This window comes from Numida meleagris, chromosome 1 (assembly GCF_002078875.1).
Source record: "Numida meleagris isolate 19003 breed g44 Domestic line chromosome 1, NumMel1.0, whole genome shotgun sequence".
Classification (NCBI taxonomy): Eukaryota; Metazoa; Chordata; class Aves; order Galliformes; family Numididae; genus Numida; species Numida meleagris.
The window spans coordinates 36,159,939-36,185,661 of record NC_034409.1 but is presented as its reverse complement, the minus strand read 5'-3'; the positions used below and the strand labels follow the sequence as shown (position 1 = coordinate 36,185,661).

General features: G+C 41.5%; 1 protein-coding gene across 1 annotated transcript in view; it reads right to left on the bottom strand.

Moving 5' to 3' along the window:
- The window catches only part of CNOT2 (CCR4-NOT transcription complex subunit 2), a 93,916-nt gene that overhangs the window by 67,427 nt on the left and 766 nt on the right, over positions 1 to 25,723 (bottom strand). The window lies entirely within an intron of this gene.

The following is a 25,723-nucleotide window of genomic DNA, read 5'->3' as shown; positions in this document are numbered from 1 at the left end:
TTGGGTCCTCTCTGAACAGATGTAACAAAATCTTGCTAGCATGACTGACTGCAAGAATGAACGCTGGCAGTTTCTTCAGACAGTATTCAGATAAGAAAGCAAACTTCCTGCGGTATGGGGGGGAAAAAGCATGCAATCATATGCCTTCCTTGTTTTGTATATATGAGGATCATGTCTCACAGTTCTGCACATTAACCCTTGTGGGGAAAAAAATAAGAAAAAAATGCAATTACTTATGCTACATTGCTTAGGCTCTCTTCTAACAGAGTAAATAATCTTCTTGCCTTCATTAAACTTGCACAAAGGGAAGCCCTTCTCTACAGAGACTGTCATAGAGAAGAGATTCCAAGGAATATATTTTCAAAAAACTTAATTCCAGATGCATGTCTTTACTATAAGATTCCTTTTCTACAAGATTATTTTTTATACCTACACAGAGCCATTTTTAGTGCTAAAATAACCCCAAATGAATATAAACACCCATATAAAAAAGGAATCTTAGATGGTTCTACGGTCAAACAGGAATGAAAAAAACTAACCATCCTAGTTGGGCCAGTAAATGTTTACAATGTCAACGAAATGACAAAGTTTCTTGTTGATGCTACAAACTTCTTTGGTCTCACAGATTTGTTCTGCTACCCGGAAATTACAAGTACCCAAAATACTCCAGCTGTTTTTCCAGTGGTTCTCCTATTAATAAGATTTCAAAATATCCACTGCAGGCAATCGTTATTTTAAATCCAAATTCTAATTCTGGAAAGATTCAGATTTGAAAACATTACTGTTGCTAACAGGAAACTAAGAAGTATCTTCAGGTTCCCAACAAGAGGCCAAAGCACCAGGAACATTTACAGGAGTGAGCAGCCTTCGCCCTGGCCTGGTGACAATTCCATCCCCGCAGCAGCACTCTCTAAAGGGATCAAATCCCAACACACATCACTGCAGCACTGAAATCAATGAAACTGACATTTCAGGAACTTATCTCTGAATGAATAACAGACCTGACAAAGCTCTACCTGAAGATCTTCACCTCTAAAACGCCAGTCCAATTTTCGACCTGGACCCAAAAGCATTAAATCACAGACTTTTGCTACTGTACTCAGAACACACAGAAAACAAACTGAAGATAAAACCGAATCCTGACATATTAATTATTTGGCCCTGGTAAACAGCATGTGGCTTCCCAATACTTCCTTCTTCGACGTTGCTGTATTATACTGATGCATACCACCATATAACCCAAAGGCATTTCTCTTTACTCGAGAGTTCCAGCAAACTGATGAGACATTTCTGCTTCCCTCGAATTAGTAACTCTGAACTGCAAGACCCGCGCATCTCATCTTAGATTAAATGAGAGCAATTCAAATTGCAAGGTGTAACCAGTTCCAAAGACAATCCTAGGGGACACTGCAATGTAAAGGATTAGTTACTAGGCAACTATTTTACTGCCAAAACATAATGGTCCTGAAACCACCACAGCATAAAAGCCTTCACAGATGTGTCTGTAATCACCCCAGTTAGCTGCATTAAACTGACAAGATGCGGACAAGATTTCTGAGCATTTTGTATGTAGTTTAGTTTTCAAGAGACAGAAAGATGTTTCAAGTCAGTAATACCGTTTCCTGAGTCCCTTGAAAGATCTGCTTCGTTATTACAAAGCAGGCAACATTAACATACATAAAAGGCTGGTTGATTGACCTTCTGCTAGTAGATCTGCATCACTACAGAATATAGATACTTCCTCTGTGATACTTCCTTTCATATTTCCATTCCAGTACCTTGAAATTCAGAGATACACCAATTTCTGTCCTCACTGGTCTGCAGCACAGCCAGCCCCGACGCCATCAGGAAAGAAGAAGGGAAAGATAACCCCTCAACATCTATCTCCTTCTTTTTGATATTACAACAGGCCATAAAATTCTCTCCCTCTGCAGCGTCTTTTCCCTCTGCAATGCAATTAAACTTTCTCTAGTTTCACAATCCACAGTCTGATCCCAGAAAGGGAAAGGTTGTAGCGACCTGTAGGACAGCATCAGGACCGTTGAGACATGTGGTTAATGTATCAAGAACAGGGCAAAGGTTACAAAGAAAAGGCTTTGTAAAAAGAAAAAAAAAAACTGTAACCAGGTAAGAGGAAAGGGTTGAGATGAAGTGGCTGGGACACCTAGAGTGATACCAGCAGAGGGAAAAATGCTGGGTCAAGGGTACCAAAGGTAATGCTTGTAAAGTCTTTAACTCCAGCAATATTCTTCCAGAAGTTTGAACAGAGATTAAGGAAAAACAGAAGCTGAAGTTTTCAAGCAGTGTAAAAGCCACAGTACTTGGGAGGAAACAGACACACATACACACACACAAAAAAAAAAGAGGCAAAAGATGCTCAGTGACTGAACTGTAAAGCTGACTCCATGACAGAATGAGCAATCATCAGTGTCAGGCCAAACTGCACGAGTTTACTAAAAGGCTGATTCTCTACAACAGGTACAAGCATCTTATCAAACACATATATATTTGCATATGAGTGTTTTTATAACAGCCATCCCCCTAAACTCAGACTATTAAAACTCCTCTGGTTGTAGCAAGGCAGCCATATATGAAGGCAATATCAAAATTCTTCCCAGAAAGTTGGAGCTTTCTTTTCCCCAGCAAAAGCAGCACAAGTCCGCAGCAAAGTACAGCTGTGTTCATGAAGGCCACCGCAGCAGACAACATCTCAGCTACTGCAGAAAATCCTTGAGACTGTGGGACACCTCCCTTCCTTCTTCTGCATTTAATACGCAGGACATTTATCCAACAAAGTACAGCCAGTGTCACATCAGTACCTGGGGCTGGAGCTCCCTCAAGTACAGATGGCACCAGGAATACTCTATCTGAACACCAAGCACAGAGAAGTGGTGCCTGGTCTGAGGAGCTGTGGGCATACGAGGATGTCAGTGTAGTCACTAAGCCTCAAAGGAAAAAAAAAAAATTGTTACAAGCGACCTGCAAAAGCAAGTTATCCTTTTCAGCACTGCTAAACCAGTATTACATTCAATACAAAGCCTGCACAGTCAGTACAAGTTAACCAGCTATTCCTCGGCCTGCCGGACGCAGTGCTCTTAAACCAGGCTGCGCGGCACAGGCTGCGTTGGCACCTCAGTGGCTGTGGAAATGAGCCGTGACTGTCTTGAAATGACAACGCAGCTCTGCAGGCTGGAGTTCGGGACACGCTGGCCCTGGCCCCTCCTGGCACTCTGCAGCACAGCTTAATGGCTCTCATTTGAAGGTTTTCAGTACACAGCATTGCAACCACATCAAATTTTACACCAAAATTCAGTTTCCTGCTTTCTCCTTCCTGCATCAGATTAGGATTGCTCCAAGTTTCCCTCTCCTTGTTTCTTCAAGCAAGATCTTCTACAAGATCACAGCTGTGCTAGCCAAGCTGAACCAAACACCAGCATAGCCATTTTGCTTCACAACCCAGATGCTACCATCATCAAGGTCATGAAATCGCAGAATGGTTTGGATTGAAAGGGACCTTAAAGATAATCAGTTTCCAATCCCCTCCCATGGGCTCAGGCTGCCCAAGGCCCCATCCAACCACGTCTTGAACACCTTCAGGAATGGGGGCATCCACAGCTTCTCTGAGCAGTCTGTGCCAGTGCCTCACCACTCTGAGTAAAGAATTTTTTCCTCACATCTAAACTAAATCTCTCCTCTTTTAGTTTAAAACTCTTCCCCCTCATCCTATCACTATCAGGCCAAGCAAGAAGTCAGTCTCCCTCCTGTTTATAAGCTCCCCTCAGGTACTGACAGGCTACAATGAGGTCTCCTCAGAGCACTCTCTTCTCCAGGCTGAACAAGCCTCAGCCTATCTCCAGAGGCGCTCCAGCCCTCTCATCACCCTCATGGCCTCCTCTGGACCCATTCCAACAGCTCTGCATCTTTTTTTTGTGCTGGAGACCCCAGGCTTGGACACAACACACTGGACAAGGCCTTACAAGGGTAGGGCAGAGGGGGACAACCCCCGTCCGCCCTCCTGGCCACCCCTCTTTTCATGCAGCCCAGAGTACAATTGGCCTTCTGGGCTGCAAGCACTCACTGCTAGCTTGCATTAAGCTTTTTGTCCACCAGAACACACTCATGGTGGTGTAGCCTTCTCCAGCATTTTCTTTTAGCCCAGCACCACAGCACAATATCCCATGAATGTTTCAAGCATTTTATTTACTACTATTTGAATCCACAGAGTACAACATATATTAGACAATCTCAAAGCGGCCTTATTTTTAGGTTGTTGGTACAACAGTTTTACAGTAACGCAACAACAACAGCACAGAAGTGCAATTCACTATAAACAACATATCTAAGAAAGACTTCCTATTGCAAGAATAAGGAGCTGTGCTTCCACCTTTCACATATGCATACTCTCCAGACAGACAAGAGCACACAACTTCAATAAACAGCTGTTGTGGACTCTGTTCAAATCACAAAACAACTTGTGCACTTTCCAGTCCCACTTGCAAACAAATGCTTCATCATCAGTGAAAATTACTGAAAATATTTTAAAGATTTCTGTTTACTGGATTTGAAAGCACTTTGCAGATAACTGGTTTCACCCTTCCTGGTGCCTCCCTGGTCCCACACGCACGCTGTGTCCTGCTCCAGCACACCACTCGCCCCGAGCGAGCGCAGCACTCAGCAGCACCAGGAGCAAAAACAATCGACCCCAAAGAGTCACCCGACAGCAGAGGATGCAAGCAGAAGAACAAACGAGCAAAGTATCCGTGCAAAAGAGTTTTTGTAGCAAACTGGAGATCAGCAACAGAGACGGAAAGAGGGAAAAAAGGATTTGAATAAATAAGAAGGTCTCATGGTAAAATATTTGAAGTGTCTTATTAGAAAACATCAACATGAAACAATCAATAATGCCCTTTCAATCACTGTTTTCTATTTTACAGTTCTACAACCTACTCCTCAACTCGAAACACTATACACACAGCTTCAATGAAGTCAAATGACGAACAAGTATGTCTTAAATCAAGTGTAGTTGATACTATGTTCAGTGTGGGACTGGGGCCAATCTCTCGAGGGTGTTTTGACACACTGATCCTACTGATATCAGCATAGCCCAGCCTATTCCAAAATTAAAATCTGAGTGTTACGTTGCTTTGGGGAAGCGTAGAAGAGCTCTTTTCCCTTCATTTTTTCCTTCCTCTTGTTTTAAACACATAGCAAGGAAGAAAAATCCAAAGGGAAAAAAATAAAAATAAATACAAGAACAGCATCATGGTCTAAAACTCCCTGGTAGTAACATCCCTCTCACGCAAGAATTACAAGAAAAGCTGGCTTTCACATTAAGTAATATAGCACGTTCTTTCATAATTTAATGGTTACCCGCATAACTGTCTTTGGCCAGGTACACTGAAGTTTCTTCAGCTTCAACACTTACTTAAAATTCTTCACCAAACATGGCAGTCTTTGCAGAGCACCTATATTTATCAAGCAAAATTACAAAAATCTAATTGCACTTAGCATGTAAAAGTACGGCTACGATTACTTCTCCTAAGGCTCATCCAAATTCTACTCTCCCTTTGTAGGAAGGAGCAAGGCAGCACTGTCAGCTGACTAATCTGCGCCTCTCTTCCATCTGCCAGCACTCACATTCCTTGCCTTCCTTCAGAAAACTCCATAATGAAAAATCTGAAGTACTTAGGAAGAACACGAAGTTTATTCGTATCCTCTCCAGAAAATATGCTTGGTTCTCAAGTCAAAACTGTTCAGCTTTTTCCTCTTTAAACTGGAAGAGCTAAAAGGCAAACTTTTCATCTAAATGTTTTACAGATGATAATGGAAGAACACTCGATGTCGAATTATTGTTTCAGTACTTTCTATGCCGCTCCACATGCTTACTTTTGATGATGGACCAGAACAGTATTTTGCTCACCAGTTCTTAAGAGGCATTAATAGTATTTAGATGACAGCTAAAGAAAGAAGCTCACTTTCTAAAGTCTAAAAGCAAAGGGTCTTCTAAGTAAAAAAAGAAAAATGTGCCACTATGCAAGCACTTTTATAAACAGTGCTACACTAAGATTTATTAGTTTGCAATATATTAACAGCCATTCCTTTAAGGAAGGATACATCAGAACACTTAGTGCTTTACATCAAATTTCAGTATTACATGTTGCTACACATGCTCTTCCCTTCTCCTGCAATATTTTACTTCGAATGAATTATAAGCTTCTCGGAACAAGCACCCAGAGCTGATCTTGACTGATGATACGTAATTATGATTAAAAGGTTCCTGCACAATAAAACAGCCCCCATAATGCTCCCAAGTTAATGTTGGGGATAACACAATAGTCGCATAAATTAAAATATAAAAATATATATAATATTGTAAAACTTTTCCCAATTAGCATCATCCCCAGGCTGCCTCATAATTCAAATATATCTTGCTACATATTTGCCAGCTTTTGTCCCTTAAAAACACTTACTGTAGCAATATACAATAACTGAAAAAATACAAATTGATTAAAAATGATGCTGGTATAAACTCTAGTCTTGTATGTATCTCTATTTCTGAATACATCTTAACCTACAATATCAATATGCAGAAAAAACATTTTGAAAGCTCAGTACAGTCTCATAATAATTTATTTAATAAAAAAGCATAAAAGAAAAGTTTACACTAAGATACAAAGATGTCTAAATAAAAGTTGGTTTTTCAAGCTCACTTTGAGTTGCGCGGACAAGCCCTATCCCCACTCTCACTTCTGAAAGAAGTATAAAGATCAAGTGTGACAAGAGAAAAAAAGCCAAAACCCAATACTACTAAGCACCAGAAGCAACAGGTAGGGAAAACACGGCTGACAGCATTACCAAAGATTGAAACCGCCATTAATAGGATGTGAGTTTTTCTGCTTCCTTTGCATACTATCAAGGAGTCTCTAAAGCTAAAATTTTGCACTGACTATTAGTACTAGATAGAATATAACCAGCTGAGGACAGTACCACAAAGCTATGGGTAGTTATGAGTGCATTTTGTCACCAACCAAACAGCCAATCCTAGGTTTCTGCTTTGTACCAAAAGGCACAGCCTCCCCCCTACACTCACTCCCTAAGGATACAATGTAAGGAACACAGCTTCTGTTTCTCTGTATGAAGTTGGAGAAGCCAGACAAAGGAACCTCAGTATAAAACCTGTTACTCGCAGAGACATCAGTCCTGTAAGCCTATGCTAATGGACACTCAGCCTGTAGCAGTAAATACCCAGAGTTCTGAAGGCTGATGGAAAGGGGCACGCTGCGCCTCCCGGAAACAGACGCACTCAAAGATGCTGAGAAATGATTTCACTGTGAGGAAGATGGCAGAATGCTAACTTTGGACGAGGCATGTCTAGAGATAAAGGCAAGTCTAGAGCAAAGTGACAGGACAGATTTCAGGTTTCTCCCCTGAGAAGTTTCTTTCAACTCATTTTGCAGATCAGTCCCGACAGACCTTTTCTATCTTGAGTTAGCTTATCAACAAAACTCATTAAAAAAGTAATAGTGACATGGAAAGCAACAGGACCTTTCTGTCCACTTGCTTTCACTCGCACAGTGCTTACCTTAAAGTGGGCACCAAAGCAGAACATAAATGCAGAAATGGAGATGTTGTGCAAAAGTCTGCTTTCTGTGGTTTCAGAAAAAGGCATCCTTCACCTTGACTCAGATAATTTCCAACAGACATTCACTGAAGTATTCATCACCTTTAAATGAGTTTGTGATCCAGGATCTTGTTTTGACACATTCTGTGACCTCCAAAAATCAAATTTTCTGAGAAGGACCTAGAAGAGCAGTAGCTTCCTACACAAAGGTTATGCTGGAGAAGAGCCCAGCAAGCTACCTGAAAGATCTCTTTAGAAACTAGTTCCTGTCTCTTCCTGACGTAGCATTTCTCTTTAATTCAACTGCCTTGCTGGAAATCAGATAATTGTTAGAGCCTAAGGCAAAGCTTGCAAGTTGTCTAGCAATGAACACTGAAGAAACGACTTTCCAGATTTATTGGAGCAGCCTCTGCCAACCAACTTCTCCACTTGTTCTCACAGTAACTCTGCAGCCAGTTCACAGGCTGGCAGGATCTCTTTATTTATTTGCTCATTTCCCCATCATACATACACTTGCACTGGCTGGCCACTGTTTGCCAAGAAGCTTTTATGAATGAAGGGGGAGGGGGTAGAAAGAGCAAAATGCTTTACAGCAGCCATGATCATAAATTTCTCTTCAAACATGACTGCATCAAAGCCACTGCTTTGCAGGTTGACATTTCATTCGGAAGGCTAACACCACAGAGGTAAAGTACGTTGGATGTAGACCATTCTTCCCTAACACCTTCCTTGGGGAAGCTGGCACCTTGCATAACTGCTTGTCTTTTACTTCAAACTAAGAACATACCACTTTCCTAAACAGTCCATGCCATCCAAAATCTTCATTTCTTTTTTATCCCCAAGGTATTTTTCAAAAATCTCTCCATCTGAAGTTCTCAACTTCCTATGCAAAATACCTTTCATAGGCTATGACTGGCAACATGAGCATTCACAAGAGGGGTAGACAGGCAGAATAAATAAGAAAAAGTTTACTTCTCACCGCATAGAATGCTGTTCTGAGACACCAGCTAAAAGAAACGAAACAACCCCAGGAAGGAACAGTTTAAAGACCCTTCAATAGTGTTTCAGGAGACACCCTCTTGCACACTGTCTAATGGTTCATCCCTCAGTGACACCTTCCAAGACATCTGATCTACAAGATGCGTAGAAGAGAAAGCGTTGATTCTGGATTTCTGAACCCTGCAGCAACAGGAGAATCTCTGGATCTGAACATGAGGACACAGTCCTATGGGAAGGTCCTAACAGAAGAAAGCTAAACAACGTCAGATCAAAGTTTAATAACAACATTACTTAGGAAGTGCCTCCCATACTTTTTAGCACCCCAGTAATACATAGTGTTTGCTTCACAAGCGTGCACCTTGGAACAAATGAAAGGCAGAACTGTCAGCCTCCTGTCTGGACACAAGCTAGAGATATGTTTATGAAAATACAATACTTTTAAATTCTGTATCTCCCTTACCTCTCTGATCATGAGGACAGGATCAGACTCTTCTACCATAGCTAGGGATATCATGGCTGTTCTCTGCACCATTAAACTGCCACGGTGCGATTTGACATTTCTCAAAAGAAGGAAAGTTTGAACTGATGTAAGAAGAATATACAACAAAGAAGATCATTTGATGACTATCTACTGAATTCAACAAGAAAGCAAACGTAGAAAAAGGACTGTAGTACAGCCACAATCTTGTGTTACATACCATTTGTTTTGAGGGATAATGTAAAATGATTGCCTGATTTTATAATGTGTACATGATGGCACCATGTCAGTTTTGGAGAGTGTCTTTAGCATTGTTCACATTTGCAAATCAAGAATGGAATTATCACTGCAGAATTTTAAAACTGGAAGTATTCCAGAAGACTCTAGCCTTCTCTCTAACAGGGGAAAAAAGAGAGGGATGACCAAAAAAACCTTACCATCTTCAAATGTATTACCTGTACTACTGAGAAACTATAGGCATTAGTACTGAAATGAGATCTAGTGAGGCTGATGCTTAACACGAGAAATTCAGCTTTTAAAAAGAATTGGCCTATCAAGAATCTCCAAAAACTGCTGAAACATTGAGCTCAAGATTGCCACCAAAGCATGAATAGATTATAATCTTTTCTAATTGGCATAATTACTATTTAATGTCATTTAGAATGGCTCCAGTGTATAAATAAAAAACCCAACTTTTTAAAGTAAAAGTTTTCAATTAAATTCAATTAAACCACTCATACTTCTCTTCCAGAGTAAACTGTTCCTAAATTACGACCAAACATCCCAAGATAAAAGCATAAACAAATGGAATTGTTTCAGTAGTTTACTCCTTTGAAGTACATCATGATTAACATGTGTCAGTAACGTGACGTATATGGGAGCAATATGCTTCTCCTGCATTAATACAGGCTCCCTTAACCATTTCCATATCTACCTCTTTTCAGAAAATGAGACTTCTACCATTATATCTCTTACTGATCTAGATTTCAAAAAGTTTTTACAACAAAAGTTTGCAGTGAGTTTATCAGCATTAAGCACATTCCTACAGTCATAAGATCTAATGAAGCAGATCCTCCCAGAAGCCATGGTAAGGCACATGGAAGAGAGGGAGGTGATACAGGACAACCAGCATGGCTTCACTTCAGGGAAGGTTTTGACTGACCAACCTTGTTGCTTTTCATGATGGCACAACTGTGTCAGCAGACAAGGGAAGAGCCACTGATGTCATCTATCTGGACTTCAGTAAGGTCTCTGACACGGTCCCCCTTAACATCCTTCTCCCCAAATTGGAAATACATGCACTTGATAGGTGGACTGTTTGATGGATGAGAAACTGGTTGCAAGATTGTACCCAGAGAGTGGTGGTCAACGGCTCAATTTCTGGATGGAGACCAGTGACAAGTGGTGTTCCTCAGGGGTCAGTACTGGAACCGGTGCTTTTTAATATCTTCATCAGTGACATTGACAATGGGATCGAGTGCACTCTCAGCACATTTGAGAGCACCACCAAGCTGTGTGGTACAGCTGACACATCCGAGGGACAGGATGCCTTTCAGAGAGACCTAGACAGGCTCAAGCAGTGGGCCCTGGAGAACCACATGAGGTTCAACAGATCCGAGTACAAGATCTTGCACCCAGGTTGCGGCAACTCCCACTATCAAGATGGGGGACGCGACCACAGAGCACAACCCTGCTCAAAAGGACCTGGAGGTACTGGTGGATGGCAAGCTGGACATGAGCCAGCAATGTCAGTTGCAGCCCAGAAAGCCAACCATACCCTGCGTTGCATCAGAAGCAGCATGCTCAGCAGGTTGAGGGAGGTGATCCTGCTCCTCTCTACTCTGCACTTTTGAGACCTCACCTGGAGTACCGAGTCCAGATGTGGAGTCTTCAGTACTGGAGAGATGTGGACCTGTTAGAAGGAGTTCAGAGGAGGGCCACAAAAATGATCCAAGGGATGGAACACCTCCCCTAGGAGGACAGGCTGAGAGAGCTAGGGCTGTTCAGCCTGGAGAAGAGAAGGCTCTGGGGAGACTCAAGAGCAGCATTACAGTATCTAGAGAGGGGCTGTAAGAAAGGAGGAGACAGACTCTTTAGCAGGGTCTGTTGTGATAGCATAAGGGGAAATGGTTTCAAAGTAACAGAAGGGAGATTTTGATTGGATACAAAGAAGAAGTTTTTAACAATAAGGGTGGCGAGGCACTGGAACAGATTGTCCAGACAGGTGGTGGATGCCCCATCTTTGTAGACCTTCAGGGTCAGGCTGGGGGGGCTCTGAGCAACCCCATCTAGCTGTAGGTGTCCCTGTTCATTGCAGGGGCAATGAACCAGATGACCATTAAGGGTCCCTTCCAACTCAAACGATTCTATGATTCTAATAGCTCATTTAAAGAATGCACACACACACACCATAAAGAGAAATCTCAACGCTTCTAAACCTCTGTGATTCTTGAGCATGCTACACAGAACTTGATATGGACAGATGAAATTTCAACTGAAAAAATGAAAAAGAAGAGAGACCAGGCAGCCTGATTTAGAACTGTGCTCAGACACAGAAGTCAGTAACAAGAACTCTACTTCATTTTTAACGGAGATTTTTATAACCAAGGCTAGTAGCATAGGCTAACTTACTGTGGTTAGTGTCCTGACCCAGTGAGGGCTTTTTCACAATAAATCTAGAGATAAGCACATTTGAGTACACTGAATTGTTTACTGAACAAAAATTACATGGTTCACAAACTTTTCCTTCTGCATGTTTTACACCTAATCCAATTAATACTGTTCCAACTCTCTAAACCCAAGCACAAAACTGTAACTTGAAAATATTTGCAGCCAAAACTGGTAATGATTTATATATGTACGCATCTGCAGGGGGGAAGCACAAATTAAGCGTCTGCAGAGTTTACAAAATTATGCACTAACATTACGCATCATTATAAACTTACACATTAAAATTTTATTACGCTTTTCAGCCAAAAGAATCTAAATAAGTTTTATGAACTACAGCCCATAGTTTCTCAAGACAAAGAAGGCTTAGGAAGAAAGATCCCAGAGGCGCTGTGCCTGAGGTGGGCGCAGCAGCAAACAAAGCCTAATTCGATGCAGGCCCTTCGCTGAGGAGGACACCAACCACAACACAGGCCTGACGGAGTAAGGAGAAGAAAGGAAGAATCCAGAACTGATCTGCTACAGGAATATATTCCAACCGCACTCTAATTTGTAATCTCAACAAACACAACTCATCACACAGTCACACAGAGGAAGCGCTCAAAAAACGCTAATCCCATAAGACTTCTGGTAACTACACATCGGGGCGGACCGCATTTATTTATTTGTTTTAAGATGATTCAAAAGCTTCACAACTGTTAATAACTTATGCTGTAACTGCTATAGCAATACAAAATGCATTCAGACCGCTACGCCTGAGCACAAGCCTAGCACTGCTACCAGCTATCTGTATAGAAAATTTTAACCCAAACTTTGGGTTATGGGCAGAAAAATATGGCTGCATTGCAGGAAAACAAATCCCTCCACCTGACAGCTGAAACGTAAAAGGGAAAAGTTTCAGTCCAGCCATTCACAGTGTCAGAACAACACTGTGAAGTGCAGCCTAGGGAGGATTATTGATTATTCGTTATCTGCAGCATATTTGCATAACCGATTCGCTATATTGGTATTGCCACAAGTACAGTCTGGAAGAGAGGAAAAGGGTTCAGCACCAGTTACGCTGACTGCATAATGTCTTAAAGACATGACAGTAATATACACTGTCCAGTTATGCTTATTCACGCAGAGAGTAGATGCTCATTTCTGGCATACATGTGCTTTCAAGGATACGCATGAAGTTCTTCCCCCCTCTTCCTTCACTGGTCTTGACGATGCCTGGCTTCCTACTCCTTCTAGCCAGCTGAAGCAAGAAGAGAGAAATTTCTCCTCAAGCAAAGAAATACAGCACTGGAAGATATGGGGGATAAATCCGGATATTAAATTGATACTAGAAGATTTATAGTCAAGTCTAGATATTAACTGCCTCACTTGTAAAACACAAAGAGGAACAGAAAATGAGTCATATATTACTTGAACACCTATCATGAAAACAGTGAAGATGTTTTTAATGCAAGTGAACACACCAAATAAAACTAAAATTCACCTCACCAGAGAACATTCACTCTTATTCCAGCAACACTTTTGCATTGCATCACCCCTTTTTCTCCTTACATAACCCTCCTTTGCCCTGACAATTCAAGTATCTTCACTTGCAATAGAAACGCAAAAAAAACACCTCTACAAAGTATGGTGGGATTGCAGGTTTGTTTGTGTTTTCTTTAAATGTAGCAATGGCACTCCTTCCTTACCTATGATGGTACAGCTCCCCTCCCCTCTGCTTTCCAATCCATTTTCATAAGTGTCAGTAATCTTCCTATAGAGCTGCAGGTCAGGCTTCCTCCTAAAATAAAAGCTTTCTTCTCAAGTGAAGATTCTTCTCAGAAAATGAAAAACAGTGAAAGAGCAGAAACACTTTCAGAGCAAATAACTTGCTTTCAAAACCATATCATGTTTTAAAGTCAGGAATTCCAAAAACAACTCTATAATTTGACGTTAGTGAAACACTTTTGAACCACAGATTTTCTAGAGCTTTTCTACAGCCCTTGCTGTATTTCATATTCAGAAAACTGCTTGGTAACTTCCATGCATATGAAATATATTTTTTTTTTCTGGGCCTTATTTAAATTGCCTTCAAATGCATTGCTTCGGAAGAAGATGCTATGACAACATATAGATTTAGTTTTTACCTTTAAGAGCAGTTACATTACGCAGGCAGTAATACTTACAAGCCATTGCTTGTAAGACCCCCATGTTCATCCACCTTGTCTAACTACAGGAAGCAAGGACTTTACATGTCCAAATACTTCCTTTATCACCTCTCAGTCTGAACTCAGACCTATTTTTCAAAAGCAGCTGAGATAGCTCAATCATTTCTGAGTCTTTTTAAATAGGATAACATGCCACGCACCCTTTCACACCCAGCCGAAAACAGTTTAAAACCTGCTGGGACGCCGCAGCTGTTACAGGCCATGCAGCAGTGCGGAGGAGGTCAGCTCCTTGTCCTGGTGTGTGCACCACAAGGGAGAGCTGCTCAAGGCTGGCGCAGCTGCAGGCTTCGCAGACCCACCCTGCTCGCACAGGACACAGAGAGACGTCTAGGATTTCACAACTTCTCCCTTCCGTGACACCACCTAACCAGCACAGCTAAGGACACTTCATCCTAGGACTGAGAGAGGCGAATTCTCCTAAAAATCTTGTGTGTGCCGACAGGGACACAGCTAGGGCACAGGCTAGGAGTAAAGTAAAAAGAGGAATTAAGACGTCAGAACAGGAACAGAAAGAGAAACAGCAGTGAGAAGGCAGACGTGCAAGATGCGGTTGGCGGGCAGCCCCGGAGATGCAGCCGCTACAGCGTGCGTAGCTCCAGAGCTTGGAGCCGTACCCACCACTGCTGGACTTCCTTAGCCTGCTGGTGTACGGCCAAGTGACCAGAGACCACTGTCAAGATGTGCCTCTATCTTCTTATAATTAATGAGGCAGAGGACTACAGAAAGAAAACAACATGCCTGGCTAAGATGTTTAAATGTCACATATTATATTGATTTGAGGCCTGCCTCTTAAGACTTCTTTTTTTAAAGTAACATTTGGAGGGCCACACAAAGATTTCCATAAGCGCTTTCTGCTTGAAGTAATTCAAGAGTCAGTGCAGAAGCATTAACCTTTCACATCTATGAACAAAAGGTGAGGCATTTCTGTTGGGAAATATTAAGAAGCACCTCCAGTAAGCCAATATCTCAGTTTCTCTATTTGTAATGCACAGCTGTCACCTCAGTGAGGCAACACAAAGATACAACTTTTTTTTTCCAAAACACATTATAAAGAATTTTATGTAAAACCATAATGAAGAAAAACCAGGAAGGAAACGTTAGTCCAGAATTTACTTATGATTTTGGATGGTCTGGTCTGAATAATGGAATTTAAAACCCTTAATATCTATCTATCCAGTGAGTGAACACTGTGCATCGCGTCGAACAAATGAGGCCTCAGTCCCTTGGGAAAAAACAGCATTTGGTCAGAACACTGCAGTAACGCTATGCAGATGGAACCTGACTCAAGACGGGAAAGAAAACCTTCACTCCAGCATTTCTTAAATTCAGACAGCCTTGACTCTGCAGCTTTAACAATCATTTGAGCAGGGCTTTATATAATGGCTGAGGGAGGGGTTTGCTTGTATCACTCATATAATGCTCATATAAACAGTACACTACATCCCTCCCCGTTTATGATCTTGCAACATAGCAATACAAAGACTGCGCATGAGGAAGAACAACAGAAGAATCCAAAACATTGCTTTTCGACCTCAAATTGCAGTTAAGGATGGCAGAAGTGATGAAAGAGAAAAAAAGAACAGATAAAAAGGTAAGAGGCGTACAGGGACAAGAAAAACAACAACAAAAACAGCCTCACAACAAAACCACACAAAAGACTACAGAAGGCAGAAAAAGGACACCATTTCTGAGAACATGGGAAACAAAAAAAAAAGGGCAGCTGAAGTCTTTGGTGTTTATATAAAACACTCATCTTCGGATAAAAATTAAGCTCACAGCACCATATGCACATACTAGCACTTGGAACACCTTCATCACGCTTGAAGGAACATAGCTCTTCCTCTCCCCGTTTATACAGCAAACCAATTTAAGGCTTCTCGCACTAAGTAAAAAAAAAATGCAAATCTTTAATAGCTAAAGTTTCAAAGCACATTTGAAGTTACAAAAAAAGTACTATGAAATGGATACATAATGGATATACGAGCACTTCAGCAGTGTTACATAGATTTTTAACACTAACATGTCACACATTAACCCCAAATTCAATTTAACTCCTCATAACAGGGGTATAATTACAAAGTATCACTATGAGTCTCAAGGGAAATATTTACATTAGTCATTTAGTCTTCTGTATCACTGATTTTTGCCAGTTTTTTTTTTCAAGTTTTACAGTGGCCACAGGTCAGACTGCTAACAAGAGCAGGACATGGATGGCACGCGCCGAACAACAACAACGTGCCGTGGAATCCACAAAGAATCCATTTCAGCAGCAGCCCTCGATCTCATTCCAGGACAGCACGGTTACCCTGACAGGGGTGGACTTGTAAGAGAAAAACACCAAGTGGTTCTTCAGAGGAAGAAAAGCAAATAATAATCATGTGGGCAGAACAGCAGTAGCTGCATTCAGAGAGAAGCAGCTCAACACCAGAGGGATTTTTGCTTGGTTAAACAAGTCAAAACTTGATGTTTTCCGGCTTTGACACTACAAAGCACAAGGATAACTGGTTAGGCAAGACCCCCATTCATTTTTTTCTGTTTCAGTACTAGTGTTCAGCATTGACAACTGGATTATGATTAAGTGCTCTTAATGTGTATCAATTTCAGAAGCTTACTTTCCAAGTGAAATCTGTCACAATTTTTCCCTTTGCAGTAAGAACAGCAATAGATATTTTAATGTGTCACTACAATTATTAGTGACTAAGAATTTCCACAGAAAACATGTTCACAACCCAAATATCCACACTTCGTAAGGATCAAAACATACCCACACAATTTTATGAAGTGCTACAGTGAGGGCAATGTTAAAGGGATGTGAGCTCATTCTGACCCTACATTACTCAATGAGAAGACCATCCATTCATTCCGCATGCTGTAATCCAAAAGAGCAGCCACTGAAGAAACCTGATGTGTGTCATGGTTTCACCTGATTTAGAGAGGGAAGCGGGGGCACATACCTTCTACAAGCATCTAGACCTTTGATAAATAGCAAGTTGTGTGAGTATAGGATAAACACCTCCACCCACACCCCAAGGCTTCTTGAAGAGCCCAGAATCCCAAAAAAAAGGCAGGAACTTCGCTATCAGTGAAGCAAAGCTGAGTAACAACTTGGTGTCAGGCATCCTGCTCCTCACCCACACGGAGGCACAGGCAGGCCCCAGGAACCGGAAGCCTGCCTCCCCACCAACCATTGAGGGGATGGCACCCCCAGGCCTCCACAAAGGGGGGGTGCAGAGCTCGCTGGGCTTTTCCCAAACCCACAGGTGAGGACAAGAGCATTCTCTAAAGATCCTCTGTCAACTGGAGAAGGCACAGGGTGACAGGCTGGGCAACACACTGCCATGTACCACCTCAGCCCATCCTCCCACTGAACAAGCAGAGTCTGATGTAGGAATAAGACCTATCCACACAGAAATGCCCTGTATCTATCCATCCAAATATACACACATGTTGTTTGGCCTCAGGAAGGACAAAGTTAATCCATACTTCACCAAGGGTAACCTTCAGAGTGAAGCACGGGCCACTGGTGCAATAAATACCATGCATTACAATTTTTATTTTTTTATTTTTTAAATCTTTCCTGATGACATCTGTGGTTTACAAGGAAGTCTGAGGGCTGGCAGCACTTCCCAAGCCCCAAAACTTTGAATCACTGATCTAGACACTGCTAGGAAATTAAATTATTTGAATTGCTCAGATAGAACAACTATCAAAAGCAACTACAATGCTCAATTTATTCTTAAAATTGGGAGCTACTTAAGAAACTGCATTTGTTTAGCTGTACAATTTCAGCCCTCAGATCCCCTTGAATTTACTCAGCTCTGAACCCCAGAAACCCTCAGGGAAGAAGGATCTCACAAAATGAAGCACTTGGGATGCCCCTAAACAATGCCGTAGAAAGTTTTAGAAACACAATATCAGAACAACTAATAAATGTCTCTCTGTTTTGGCCTCATATTTTCAGATTCAACTTTTGATCCTCTACTCTGCAGTTCCAGCTGTGCTCTTAACATAAAAATACAGTACCTACTTCAAGAAGCGGTGACAAATGAGAATCAAGTTGCTCTGCTAAAGCTGTAATTCTTGACGCATCCAACTCCTGTCCCATAAATTATTTACATATGACAAGTCTGATCTGTACAGGTGCCACCCCCCGGTCAGCAGGATATAATGTGTTCCATCATTTAATTTAACAACACGTTATTTGTAGCCCGAGTTCAATTCATAGCTGAAAACAGGGTAGTGGCACAAAAAGCATGATAGACATCACATTAAAGAGAGCATAGCTAAGGCTACAGCAAGAGGCACCAGGTATCTAAGAGAATAATGCCGTATCTAAGAGAATAATGCCATTTGATTACAAATGTCACCTGAAATACTAAAAAAACCCTGAGGTTTACTTCTGAGCATATTTTAGAGTTGCCATCACAGTTGTGTTCATACAATTAACATCTTTTCACGTCTGTAGCATCCACACATTTTCACAACCATTGCAGTTCCACTGAAGAGACAGATTATGCAAGATGCCTCAGAAAGTGCAACCTGTGAAGTGCATGCACCTGTGAGCAGGAATCCACCACACTTCTTTAAATTATAGGAACAAATGTCTCAAGTACTACACAGCCTTTTCAAATTGGTGGTTCTCTCAGATATACCAAAATGATACTGCAAAACGGCAAATGGAGGGGAGAAACCCATCCAACCGTGCAAACCAGGTTGTTGGTATTCCTGAAACACAAGCAAAAATACTGTCTGGCCACAGTCACTGTCAGGGAAAACGTTTCAGATGTAAATACCCACGCTGAAAAAATCAGGTAGGATGCAATTGTACTTCACTTCGCACCGGTGGGGATGAAGTCTCTAGGTGCTAACAATACAAGAGGTGTTACATAAGACTATGCGCTTATTTTTAGAAGCACATTACAAAATTAAGTACTGCACTGGAATCTGTTGCCGAGCCACGGACAGTAACATCAACGCACACAAAGAACAACTGCTCAGCTGAAGCACGGTATTAGATGAGATTCAGATTGCAGATTCTCTCCTGCCAATCCCCCCAAATACCCAACTCTCTGAGACAAAGCAAGTTAATTTGGATCCACTGAAAAACTGCTACTGATCATAAGCGCAGACATATTTTCTAGGAACGGCAGAACTCATAAAAACTGGTTTCCTGCAGCTTTCTTCTTCTGTTGCTTAATATTTCTCCCACACCACGGTGACCCTCAACTTCCTTCCCGTTTTTCCACGTCTCTTCATGAGTCACTCACTCACTCCCTCCTGCTCCAGGGAAGAGAGCAGTGGTGCAGACACTCTGCAAGACTGCATGTGCTCACAGGCTGCAGAATCCATCCCACATCAGCTCTCAGAAGCTCTTCTCCAAGAGGCTACAATAATTTTGACACATTTCCTGTACCTGGTTACAATTTTATGAGAATATTATCTAATTCTTTCTGATTGAAGTTTCCGTGTATGTAAGTTAAATGCTTAATTTCTGAGTTAAAAGTTAACTATGTGAACTTTACATACATACACATACTCTTATACACACCCACCGCTGCATGGGAGGGACAGACAAACGAAGCAAGCCCACAGATCACATATCCTGAGAAAAGCTGAATCAAAGCTTCTTCAATGTTTGCCTTTTTTTTTTTTTTTTTTTTTAAAAAGCACAGTGCTGCAGAATGAAGCCAGCATGCATTTCCCTACATTCAGCTTCGCTCTTCTTTCCTCACCAGCTCTCATTATCAATGGTGCTCTCCTTTTTACCTATCGAAAAAAAATAAAGTAAAATTACAGCTAACTTCATGGTCACGTATCACAGCGTTCTTCAAAACAATCCCACCTGAACGTTGCCTCCCTTATTTCTTGCAGGCGGTCATGAAACAATCCATTAAGCGCATCCTACTATCAACAGATTTTACTACCGCTGTTTCTTCACTCGTAGCCTACGCTATTCCCCTCCAGGCTCTTTGCTAACGACATTAATAGCACGGCCTACAAATGATGCTTAGACTACTGAGCTTTAAAACACACCTCACAAAAAAAGGTTCTGCTTTAAGAGTCAGCCTGCAGATGCAGGTACGCCCTGGCACTGAAGGGCCCAGCGTTGCTGCAGGCAGGACCGCACACACGCTGACGGCGAGGCACAGTTGCAGCTGGCTCCTCGCGGTGGCTCACTCCTGTTTGCCAACCAGACCCACGCTTGTGCATCCCAGTTCGAGGCTTATCGAGCTGCTGCTATAAAAACAAATTTATTTTAGTATTAGGAACTGAGCCTACAGTCAGGACCCTACAAAAAACCTGCCAGATGCGTAAGAGGCATTCTTTAGGGTTACACATCCTCCAAAGAAAAAGAAAAAGATTAGGATCATGGCTAGCACCAACATTTTGCAAATTCCTAATTAAATCATCATGAAAAATACCACTTGTCGTCAAAGCATACACTGCTGACAGCCATGGTATACACCCACCTGAGATAAGGAGAGCTCAGAAGAATACCAATCCCTTTCAAACTACATTTTATCCTTCCAAGAAATTCTGAATACTTCTTGCTTCCTCACTGATGCCCCACAATACACGTTTTTATACCACTCAACTCCCATGAATCGGAGTATATAAAAATCATGGATTTATGGCCCAAAACACGTGTCTGAAAGTGCCAAAAAATGTCCCCCAAATAAACCAAAAATGTTAGCTCCATATCACAGCATCACAGGAACCCAAACTCACTTCATATTTTCACCATGAAATAAAACAAGATACTGACTTATTCTTGCATATAATGCTGATCTTAGTAAGTTTGATTTTGAAGAATTCACTCACTAGAAGTGTGCATCCACATACCTAAATCAAATTAAGATTCCAGTACAAAATACTGAAAGTATTTTATGACGATGCTTTGGACATGTTGCAAAAAGTACATCACGCAGCAAAGTATCAAGAACAGTACTGGCATTGCAAGAAAGTGATCAAATAATTCATATTAAATGTTTTTGCTTTTTTTTTTTTTTTTTACTGCAAACAATTCTACAGGCGGACACAATATTATACGAGACACTTTCAACGTTCAGAATCGCTCATGATCTCTTCAGCCTTTCAAACACTGGTGCCATGCAGTTTGGACTTCTGTTTGAAAACGTTCCTGATCTGCACTTCTCCATTCTCCAAAGCGTGGTACATGCTTTCCAGAAGAGAAAAGACCCTCTTTTCTACACACTCTTTAGCCTACTTGGTCATTACATAAGATAACCTGCTTCGCAGCTCGTTTCCTGCTTTAACATGTATATGCAACAAGTACTTTCTCATTATTTGCATTACTACTGAATAGTGGAAAACACCAAGCACATCTGAGTGAGTCCCCCACACACCAAGGCAATGGAAGAAAGGTTGGCATACCCTTTTTTCCCCCACCATTTTAATTCCTTGACAACACTTCCTTTGCAAGGATAGTTCTCATAATTAGAACGCGGAAAATGTATTAAAAATAGATACAAAGAATAATCAGTACCTCAAACAATGCAAAGTTTTAATATGCTGAAGAGGGAGGAATACTGTTCCATTGAAACTCGAAGAAAAAACTCATACAGTCACATAAACTGTATGACAAGTGCTCAGTCCACCAATAAAAGCACGAGTTATTTCGCCCTAGGACAGGAATCTTCAGACAATCCTTGGAAAGAAAAGATAATGCACGATGATATTATGTTATCGTTCTCTGTGTTACCAAGGCACCCTTAGAAAAACTTGTTTGCCAAGAAAGTTGCCTACAAAACTAAATATTAAGAGTTCATAATTTGTAACTGTTGTGGTTGTTTTAATATAATTAGTCATACAGCTTATTTTTGGTGCCTGGAAACCTGTTGTTTTCAAGTATACATGCCTTCAGATTGTAATGAAAATGTCATTGACACAAAATTCCAAAATGCATAAGGACAAAGAATACAACAGCCACCGATGGAATTTAGCATAGGACCATTTGGTGTTTATAAACATTACTTTAACTACATACACTAACTACTGCTGGTATCTAGTTCCACAGAACCCTCGAACCAGCCAAGTGAAACACGGGAAAGCATTATCCCGATGCTCCAAACCAAAACTCAGCTAGAAATGGGTTCCATTACTTACCGCTCGTGTATCACTTCAGGGTAACTCAAGGCAGACAGGCAGCGTTCTCTGCCCCCACCGCTCAGCCCCCGCCGGTCTGTCTGCTCAGTGAGAGTCATACCAAGCAGGAGTTTCCGTTTCATCTCCCACAAACATAGCAGTGTTTACAGTAGTTTTCATTTTAAATAAACTATAGCTTTTTACAGGTCTGACTTCTGTGTCCATCCATCACTGATCTTCAGATGCACAAAGAATTTGAAGGTAGAGCCCTGAATATGTTTTGAAAGTTCATTAAACTACTGACTGCAACCAAAAGGAATCATGAGATGGGGTACAGGATGATGCTAGATATACCACCATGAAGGAAAGCAGAAGCAAACTATGGCATTGATCAGAAATTCATTAGTAAGTACAACTCTTGCAATGTAACTCACCGCAAGAAGGATGTGTCTGAGAAAATTCTTGGTTATAATCAAGTTTTAAACATATTACACTTGTAAAGAGGGTGGTCAGATACCAGAGCAAGCCAAAAGGAGAGAGTAAAGCCCACGTTCCTGTAACACTGCTGATCACCAAGGCTACCTCAAGACAAATTGAGGGAGGGCAGCACAGGGGGGCCCAGTACCCTCCTTGGGCAGGGGTCATTCCCATCTCAATTTGGGGCCCAAAGCAGCTCAGCTCTGAGCTAGTACCAACTACCACCATATGATATGCAATTTTCAGCATAAATGAAAGATGCAACATAAATTGAAAGCAATCTGAAAGTTTACAGTCTTTTGTTATTGCTGAAATAAAAGCATAAACACTGTAATTCCTACACAGAAATCTCTTACTGATTAGCACGGAAATGTACGTCTGGAATACAAACACCTCTAAAAACAAATTTCCATAAGGAAAACTTCAAACATCCCACTGTGCAATAACTTCATTTGACACAACCCTTTCTACGCTGTTACAATGTTCAATAAAAGTAGATTGAGCTGTCAGCATCCCAGTCTCTACCCTGAAAGCTCTGATGTAAGAGGTTAACTGTCAGCACACCAGTGGGTGCTTTTAAGTCAATGAGACTACCCACAAAGTTTCAGTTGTTCGTATGTTTTTACAGGAACCCGGGTCAGGAGACCAATGCAACACACAAACACAGAACATAGGTGCTGAAGCACGACAGAAAACAAACTAAGAAAATGAAAAGACGGTCAACCTTATTTGGGAAACAAGAGAAACCGGTTGTTTGGAATCACTCTGAGATACCAGGATGAACTTCAAGAGAAAAAGAAAAATAGGTCTCTCCTGCGTAGAAGAACGTTTACATACTTTTTTTTGTTTTTAAATTTACTTACTTGCACCTCAAAAACCCAGATGAGGCAAAGGTAATCCAACTTGAATTCCCTAGCTTTTGTCAAGAAGCACTGTTGTTTGTGCAAAAAAATATTTATGATCATAATAAAAATAATTTTTAAACTATCGTTTAGAGGGTAATCCTTTAAATTTATGCCCAAAATACTGCTTTGACATAATGGTGCCATGCTTCTATAGAACCTTACCGCCGGTTTGTACCTAAGCTAACATTTAGAAATATACAACAAACATGGCAAGTATTCTGCCAAGAAGTTGAGAATTTTTCTATTTATTTATGCATGGGTTTTTTGTTTGTTTGTTTGTTTTCTTTTTAAGTGCCTTTGAAATCTGTATTCAACCACATTACAGCTTTACAGGAAGAGATAACCCCAAAGAAGTTAAGAACCAGAACCTACCTGAGAACAAAGATTGGGAGCTTAGGTGCACTTCCTATGCACCCTATAACAAAGCAAGCAAGTCAACGTTTCTCTCAAGTTTCCAGATCAAGTCAAAAAGGCAGGTGCAAAAAACATCTGTTTTAACTAAAAGAGTGTATTTGATGTTATGCTCGCTTCTGGAGTCAGAAACAACAAGGAGGAGCAAAATATTTTATAACAGAGTTATGGCACACAACTGGTTTAGAAGTACAGTGAGGTAACAAATCCTGCAATGGTCACAGCACAGCCTGGCCCTTGCACCAGTACAAAAACCACACAACAGAAGCTCAAAATGCAATAAAGTTTCCAACTTCTGTCTAGCCAGAAACACATTTAGAAGCACAGCAAATACAGCAAAAATAGTTCATGAGAGCTACCATTGCCTGAGAGGCACGCACAGCTTTTTGGGGCTGAGGTGAAGACCAAGGCTTTCAGGTGCCATCACGTAGCCAGTTCCTAGCATCAAACTACAGGATGCATTAACCATCCTGTTCTTCCCAGTGAATACCAATTCTCTACAATTAGACTCTTTCAAAGAGGACTCAAATCATTTTTAATAAATTTTAATGGTTGGTGTTTTCTTGCTAGCTCTTAGCCAAGGGTTTTTGCTTTCACTGCTGCTAGAACCGACCCACAAACAGGTAACAGTAACAATGATGACTTTGAGAGTGATGTTACCTTTCTGGAAGAAAAGCACAGAGCAAGTTTACCTCCTAACAAACTCTTATCAACAGCTTCCTGAAAGCGAAACAGAAACACACTTGCAAGTCAGGTGGGTCAGAGCCTGGTATCAAGTATTCAAATCCCTTCCTAAGATCAGAAGCAGCTTGACACCTTGAAGTTTTTCATGCCAGCTGAATTCTCATCAATAGCAGAGGGGTACAGAACATAGCCTTCAAGACTATGAAACTGGTCCTTGCAAGTCATGTTCCACTAAAACACTACTATAAGAAAACTCCAACTATCCCAGTGCACACCTGACAACCATACAGGTCCAAGTAGAGATGCCTTTGCAATGCAAACCTGAACAATTACTCTGCTTTTGCAGGTCTTTACAAGTTTTAACAGCCTGAAACAAATCCAAGTTTCCAGAAAGGCAAGGATTCCTGCAGAGTGCTGCGACAGCAATTTGAGCATCTCAACCTCCCTTTCCCATGCTGAGGGGCTCCGAAAGAGTCCCCAGTACCACAGGGTACTGTGTGCAGGGGAGCACGAAGACCACTTTCACCCACATGAACCGCATGAATATGCACACACATGTACAAGAGTGAGACACAGAAAGTTCTGATCATCCCCTCAGGACAACACAGTGCAAAGCTGGAAACAAGTTCTCTGATAAATCAGACTTATGGCTGATCCACACCTAACAGCACGTTTTCACCATCTCACGTAACAGAACATTCAAAACAAAGTTACCTGCAACTTCATTGAAGAAAACAAATTAAAAACCAAGAAACCACCACCAACAATAACACAGGAATTCCAAACTGCAGTAGGTGTAGGTGAACCCCTGCTTCTGTCAGGGACACAGCTGCAGCCCTATGCCCTGCACTGCAAGCTCCTGCCCCAACCCGCCGCCCCATGCCACCCCCGGTCCGGACCGAGCACACCGTGCACGCAGGCAAATTCTTGAAGGGGATCACTCCGTTTCAAGTTTGTTTTACCAACACGTCTGAGGGAATACCAGAACCTGTTTACACATCACCTTAACCGCCACCAGGAGGAGAGTGTAAAAGGCGCACACACGCAAAAAAATATATATAATTTGTAAAAGGAAACAGGCTGACGGTATCCCCGGCTCACCCCGTTCCGCACCCGGGGCCTCGCTGCAGGCCCGGCGGCGCAGGCCGCGAGGCCGCCCCGGCAGCAC